Below are 7,862 nucleotides of genomic sequence, written 5' to 3'. Positions count from 1 at the left end.
GACTCAAACATATACGTGTTAGATGCTGTGAGATGGGTCATGTAGAACACTGCCTTGTGTTCGGTTTCCTCAATACTGCTTGGAAGAGTCTATAGAAAAACACATGGCAAACCTGATTTACTTGTCTGTTCCGTCACACTGCTGCACAGTGGACAGAATGCAGTCAACAGAATGGAAAGCCTAAGCAGTAAAGGATGAATCTTAACATACTGTATATGGTTATAACAATAAATGAGTGGATTGTTTGCACGTGCAGATAAAACTGGTGCATCTTTGGCTGCTTTTATTTTCCCATAAATGATTGCATGTTTATCACTAGTTTAATAAACATTCAGGTGATCCTCGTCAACTTGCAAATTCAGTCAGTAACACCCGTGAATGTCATATTAACAACTTTACCGGTAAATATAGGCATCAAGGAACTAACGGGGATGAAGGTCGCCTGTTGCGTCGCCTCACGTCGCCTGTTGTGTATTGTATTGTATTGTATTTGGCAACAAATTTGCACTTGAACACACCGCAAAGACTACAGCCGACGGCCAGTTGGCACATATTTGGAATTGGAATTGGTTGGTGAGCATCTGCTACCCTAGTTTTTCCGGTGTGTGCCGCACCGTTGGCACTAGTCTGCCCGTGTCGGAGGCGTTTTGGCCGATTCAGCATGTCGAATTGGCGGCGGAGAAATCACTCTGATTGGCTGTTCAGCTTAAGCGAATCAGTGCACAAGAAGAGAAACAGAAGTGAGAAAAGCAAGCAAACGAGTGGAGTCAACAGAGCACACACAGAAGGCTCCTCTCATTTTTCATCTTCATCTCATCTGATCATTCCAAAACACCAATATTTTCACAGCCAATTGTGGCCATCTGGAATGAAGCTAAGTGGTGAGTGAGAGTGGTGTGAAAATGGTCGACAAACGCTGCTTTATTTCACTAATCGGCTTGTATATCCACAGTCCTCGGTTGTCCGGTTTCCCTTTTTGAATGACAAATACAGACTACCGCCACCTGCTGGTGTGGAGAGTTGTTTCATCTCATGCAGGCGCAGAACGTACGTGGTAGTTGGTCATTGGCTGTAGTCTTTGCGCTGTGTTCGAGAACAAATTTTTGACCAAGACGAAGGTGACGTGAGGCAACGAAACGTTTGGCCTTCATCGCCGCTAGTGTCTGGGCCTTTAAGGGGAAGGGATGGGCACAGTGTCAGACTTTGAACCCCCCTATTCTACTGCATGTTTGACAGACGTATCAAGTAGGCCCACGCTTCCGCTAGCCAGCAAATGAAACCAGATCACAGACAAGGAAGAGGTCCTAAACTCTTATCAGTACTCAGACTGGACCTTCACGCCACACACTGTAAATAACTGTAAATTCTTTGTTCATACTCACCATTTCCTCAGGATAAACATCATTCTGTTGACTGCAACATGCCACCATGTTCTTCTCATTCATTATGACAAATAGCATGGCTGCCATCCCCTCTTTTCCCCCTGGGATGTCTTTGTAAGTTTGGATTTTGAATTGGCAGTCTAAAAGGAAAACACATGATAAGCAAGAGGAAAACGCAGCACTTCACTGAAAAAACAAGAAATCTGACAATGATTTAAGTTTTGCATGACGGAAGCTTCGCCTGTTCACATGCAATAACGTAAGACATCTGGCATATACTGTATATATCCAGTGTGTGGTACACCTTTCTGGCAAACAGCAGGAATTTCATACATGCTGAAGTGTTTGGCTTCATCTTACCTTGCTGGCTTAGCTGATCGCTACTTAAGTTTTGTACTTGAAATTGATTTCCACATAAGTGCAGGAATTTGTTGTCCTTGCTTTGGACCCAATGATTGAGGCACCGGTTGTTAATCTTGAAACCGTCTCCATCCACTTCTGCATTTTTGAGACAAATACGTGTTATAACAGTAGTAATGTCACACACCTGGAATCACTACTTGTATATTCTACTATAAATGTAGGACTGTGTATTTTTAAAAAAACAATACATGAATTGCCTTACCTGTCTCTGCTGCCACTTTAACCAGAGAGCAGTGGACAAAGGAGATGATTTCAGGATGTATATACAAACAGTAAAGAAAAGAATAGACAACATTATGATATATACAATAAGTTATACCATATAATAGTTATAATGACCTACGAAGAAGGGAAAAATATGACATCACTTTTACCTTGAAAGTAGAAGTTATTCTCACATGTATCAACAAATGTAACAGTGGAGCAACAACCGGTAGCCATCAGGTCGACCTGGTAACAAACAAGTCTTTATTAAGGTGTTATGGACTACAGGACGCACACTGAGAGATTCATCGACCTGCAGAACCGGAGAGTCCGGCCCTATTCCCACAGACCCACAGTTTTAGACGTACGTCAGTTTAAACGACAATAGATGAACACCTGTATGGAAACATAAGGATGTCTTCATGTTCATAATACTACATGATATTTCCAATAAGGAGCCCAGCGTCATCAGCTTTTCACATTATTTTAACTCCATCAGGTAAAATAGTGATGCTGCTTGTGAGATATTTGCTAAGTTTACGACTGACTAAAGACTCGCTGAAGATAGCCTACCGGTAAACTCTTTTTTTGCCCTCTCTATATCAGGTTCTCTGGGAGATCCGACGCACGGCACAGGGGAGGCCTACTTCCTTCACGGCCCTTTTGTAAAATAATTTCTGAGCTGTTCATCATAACTTTTTTTAGTTGTGAATATAATTAGTAAAACATTATTTCAAAGTTTTCTGAATTTTCTCTTATGATTTATAGAATATGATTTTACAGGGCAAACATTTTCCAGAAAAACTAAATGTTCAGACGAAAGCTGTGATGTGTGTGATAATAAAATAATTATTCAACTATAGTAAATGTTCTATTTTTGAGCACCCTGACTGGGACACTGCTCCTAAAACCTGAATGAAGAGCTCAAACACCTCAGCTCTGCATACCTGTCTGTCTGGCTGGTGTTGATTCCAGCCAATGGGCATCCTATAATATATTACAGTGTGATATATAGGATACAAATAACATAGGAAAGCATTTTAAGTATTAACACTAGGGATGCACCGATTCAACTTTTTCACTCCCGATACCGATACCGATAGCAATACCTGGGCTACCAGTGTTTCATTAATAAGCTGTATGGCTCACTGTGTGGCAATGGCTGGGATCATTCCTGTATGTGTAAAAGGCAACATCAGGCTTGACTTAAATATTGCTTATAACTTTGTCAAACTAAATGTGAATCTATTTAATTGTTATTTATCATTAAAATAATAAATCATACAGCAGCAACTTGGCAAACAAAAAATCTTCAAAATTAACATGTGTGTTCTAGTGTGTTACCTTGATGCCAGACTTGTCACTCCCTGATGTCCCTCTGAAAGAGCTCGAGACTAAATGTGCTCTCTTGGTAAATAGAGGTGAGGACCCGGCGCGCGCTTCCTATTCTGACATTAGGCGGAAGTGAAAATGAGGAAGTCAAGTACTAAACTAAAAAAATGCCATTCCTGTTTCATTTTCTCCATAAATGTCCCTTCATGAAAAAAAAAATCTACAAATGATCTTAAAGTAGATGTAAATGTGTCTATGAGTTGTGTATTTCAGTTTTTGGTAGTTCTAATTTTGAAGAAATAGGGGAGACCGGGGGAACTTGTAACATCTCAAATATCTCCAATCAGAAACGAGACAGAACCATGAAACTCACTGTGCACATGTAGCGGAGCGGATAGTGGAAAAATCATGCAAATAGTGATACAAGCACAAAATTTGGCATGACGATGATTCCAGAGGGGACACTGAGAAAATATAAACGTTCGGCCACTTGAAAATCCAAGATGGCGGCCATTTTTCACGATGGCCGCCAAAGTGACCTAATGGTTTTTCTCATAGACATTCATCCACTTGGTCGATTTGAGTGATCTTGGTGTCAAATTATATGTTTTCTAGCATGCTGGATCTAATTTTGATAGTTTTAACATTTTTTAACTGCAATATGGCGGCCATTTTGTGTCTGCTTCCTCATGAGAGCATGGGGGTCACTGCATGAAGGTCCCGTGACCCCACTTGTGAATCTTTAGCGACCCCTAGTGGGGGGTCAGGACCCCAAGATTATGGACGAGTGGTTTACGGCACAGTACAGTTTCCAGAATAAAAAGAAGGTGGTTATTCATAAAACACACTTTGTGTTTGACTTCTCTGTAGAATTTCTTTTTTTTTGTGATCAATTTTTTATTGGTATTTAAGCAAAATTATATAGGGTGGGGTTACAAATTGATAGATCACCAATAGAGTAAAAATATATATATATATAATCACAAATGTCCATGTACTAATCGATACAGAATTGGCAAGCAGCTACAGAAAAAAGAAAATGAAAAAAACTAAAACAAACAAACAAACAAACAGGAAGAAGGAAAATAACAACAAACAACAACAAAAAGTCATTTAAATAAAAACTTCTGCGCCCCCCTCCCCACACCCCCAAATCCCTCCCTTTTGGTTCCCTCCCATCCCACCCACCCTAGACCTTTGGGACACGGAGAACAATTATATGAAGGATTTAATTGTAGTGATTGCTTGTTTCCAATGTGATATATTTCCTCTTTTTGCCAAATGCATGTTTGCAGCCCAGTGTTCCATACCTGCTATATCTAAGAAGTCAAGAAGCAATCTTTGTATATTGACAGAATGTGGAGCTTTCCATCTGCAAGCTATTAGTCGTTTTGCAGCTGTAAGGCCGGCTAACCAGAGACGTCTCTGCTTAACACAGAGTTCCAGGTTGGAGCTGTCATTAAGTAACAGGACTTCAGGTGAATAAGGAATTGTATTTGACAATATGTTTGATAGCATCGCTGCAACATTTTTCCAGAACTCTGCAACCCTTCTCTTTAGAATTTCTGTCATTTTCTGCTCAGCTCGTGTTGGCCCTCTGGTGGCTAGACCATGTCTTACATGTCTTACTTGTATTTGTGTTCTACTTGTTAACAGTCATCAGATGGTTTTACAAGCAATGTTAAAGTCACAATATTGATTGAAACACAATAAGTCAAATGTTACATCTGTCCCCAGGTGCAGGGGCGATTGTAACAGCATATGGGGGCAATTGAAACAATACAAGTAATACCTTCATAGATACTAAGGACCAAAATAAACTACCAATAATATATACTTATAGTTAAAACAATTTAATATCCATTGAAAAATCAAATACTTCCATACCTAAAAAAACTGTGACAAGTATGAGACATGAGTTTGTCCTTTGGCAGGCATCATCACAGACCATTAGTCAAATTTTAATAGTTTTGATAATTTTTAACTGCAATATGACGGCCAGGGAATCAAACATCAAGACCCACTTGTTTAATTTTCCCGCCAAGAAAGTGTGTGTGAAGCTGAAATATCTTGCACGGTCATTGCAACACAAGGAGACAAAGCCATCAGCAACAATAGGAAGTCCCTGGATGCTGTGACCCCCATGCTCTCATGGAGAAACAGACACTAAACAGACACTGTTTGTAAGAATCAGAAATGCTTGTTAACAGCGACACCTGTGGCCGCTAAGTCAATGAAAGTCAGCGTCGGGCTCGCGCTTGCTCGCTTTATATAGACATGAAATATCATCGCTCAAAACAGTGAGGCGACACAAGTCAGCTAAAACCACAATATCACTCTATATTTCAGCTGCTTGGCAGTAATGTTAGCTGACCAGACGAAGGTCTCTCCATGAATCACTGCTGATCCTAGTGTTGGCTTTTCCTGCTTCAGCCTCCCGACCACGGCCGAATTAACAGGGGAGACACCGGCACCCGGTCAGAGACGATAACGTTTCTCGCTGCGGAGCCCCGTCAATTCACAAGACACGGGAAACGTCTGTTGGTCTGGAGGAGCTGCAGCATTTATTTCTGCACAAACGTCCACTGTACATTCACTAGATATTCTCAGAGCTATGAAGTCTTCTGCAGTGTGGAGTGTGCGCGCATGCACGTGAGGTGGAGCGAGCTGAGTGAAGGCAAGCAGGCAGAGGACAGAGGAGCAGAGTACAGCAGACACTCCGGCCCTGGAGACCAAAGCTACGGTCTCCACCGCGTACTACGACCGCAGCCAACACTGTTTTGCAAGACGGGCTTCACTAGATAGAACTTTTGGTTTTGGTGCTTCCGTGTAGTTTGTGTTGGAGTCTTGTCTGAACAGCGTAGCCACACGTGAACGCGCATATGCGAGCGTGCATATTGAATATGCAAGCGCGCATATCACATATGCGAGCATATCGGGCGTGCGCATATCGGGCGTGCGCATATGCTGGCGCGCATGGGACACCGACCCGGGTGATTTATCGTGTAAGAAGTTACAAAAAGTCCCTTTAAAACTATTAAAATTAGATCCAGCATGCTAGAAAACACATCATTTTACCCCAAGATCACTCAAATCGACCAAGTGGATGAATTTCGATGAGAGAAACCATTAGGTCACTTTGGCGGACATCGTGAAAAATGGCCGCCATCTTGGATTTTCAAGTGGCCAAACGTTTATATTCGCTCAGTGTCCCCTCTGGAATCATCATCATGACAAATTTGGTGCTTGTATCACTATTTGCATGATTTTTCCACTATCCGCTCCACTATGTGCACAGTGAGTTTCATGGTTCTGTCTCGTTTCTGATTGGAGATATTTGAGATGTTTCCCCGGTCTCCCCTATTTCTCCAACATTAGAACTACCAAAAACTGAAACACACAACTCATAGACACATTTACAACTACTTTAACATCATTTAGACATTTATGTGTGGCAGGGTACACAGACCGGGAAAAGGGAGGGGCAACCGGGAGGGAGGGTTACCGATATACGGCTGCATACATGCAGGAGGAACCACGAGGAACCAGGAGGAGGTAGGCAGCTTGTGGCAGGCAGGGAACGAGAGAGCAGGAACAACTGGTAGGTCTAAGACATGATGGTGTCTTTGTGTATTGTTTTATGCTGTCAGGTTTGAATGTGTGTGACATGTCTTGTGTTCATGTAGTTCAGAGCTGTTTCCCTGCTGCGCTGGAGGCGGCTGGTAGTCGGTAGGAAAGCAGATCGACGTAGGTATGTTAAGGTTTAGTGATGTAGTGTTTTAATATTTAGTTGGTATGTATTTTAATGTTTGATAATAACGTGTTTTAAGATTGTTCATATTTGTTATACTTGTTTCTCTTCTTTATTTTTGTTGTTTGCTTTGTTCGTCAATCCGCCTGCTTCCGCACAGTGTATAACCTCACTCAGGTTGACGCCCGTATTTTTAGTTTAGTGCTTGACTTCCTCATTTTCACTTCCGCCTAATGTCAGAATAGGAAGCGCGCGCCGGGTCCTCACCTCTATTTACCAAGAGAGCACATTTAGTCTCGAGCTCTTTCAGAGGGACATCAGGGAGTGACAAGTCTGTCATCAAGGTAACACACATGTTAATTTTGAAGATTTTTTTTTTGCCAAGTTACTGCTGTATGATTTATTATTTTAATGATAAATAACAATTAAATAGATTCACATTTAGTTTGACAAAGTTATAAACAATGTTTAAGTCAAGCCTGATGTTGCCTTTTACACATACAGGAATGATCCTAGTCACTTCCACACAGTGAGCCATACAGCTTATTAATGAAACACTGGTAGCCCAGGTATCGCTATCGGTATCGCTATCGGGACTTAAAAAGTTGAATCAGTGCATCCCTAGTGTTAATACTTAAAATGCTTTCCTATGTTATTTGTATCCTATATATCAAACTGTAACATATTATAGGATGCCCATCTACTTTAAGATCATTTGTAGATTTTTTTTTTCATGAAGGGACATTTATAGAGAAAATGAAACAGGAATG

The sequence above is a fragment of the Sebastes umbrosus genome, chromosome 7 (genome assembly GCF_015220745.1).
Source record: "Sebastes umbrosus isolate fSebUmb1 chromosome 7, fSebUmb1.pri, whole genome shotgun sequence".
In the NCBI taxonomy this organism is placed as follows: Eukaryota; Metazoa; Chordata; class Actinopteri; order Perciformes; family Sebastidae; genus Sebastes; species Sebastes umbrosus.
Note: the sequence above shows the minus strand (reverse complement) of the source record.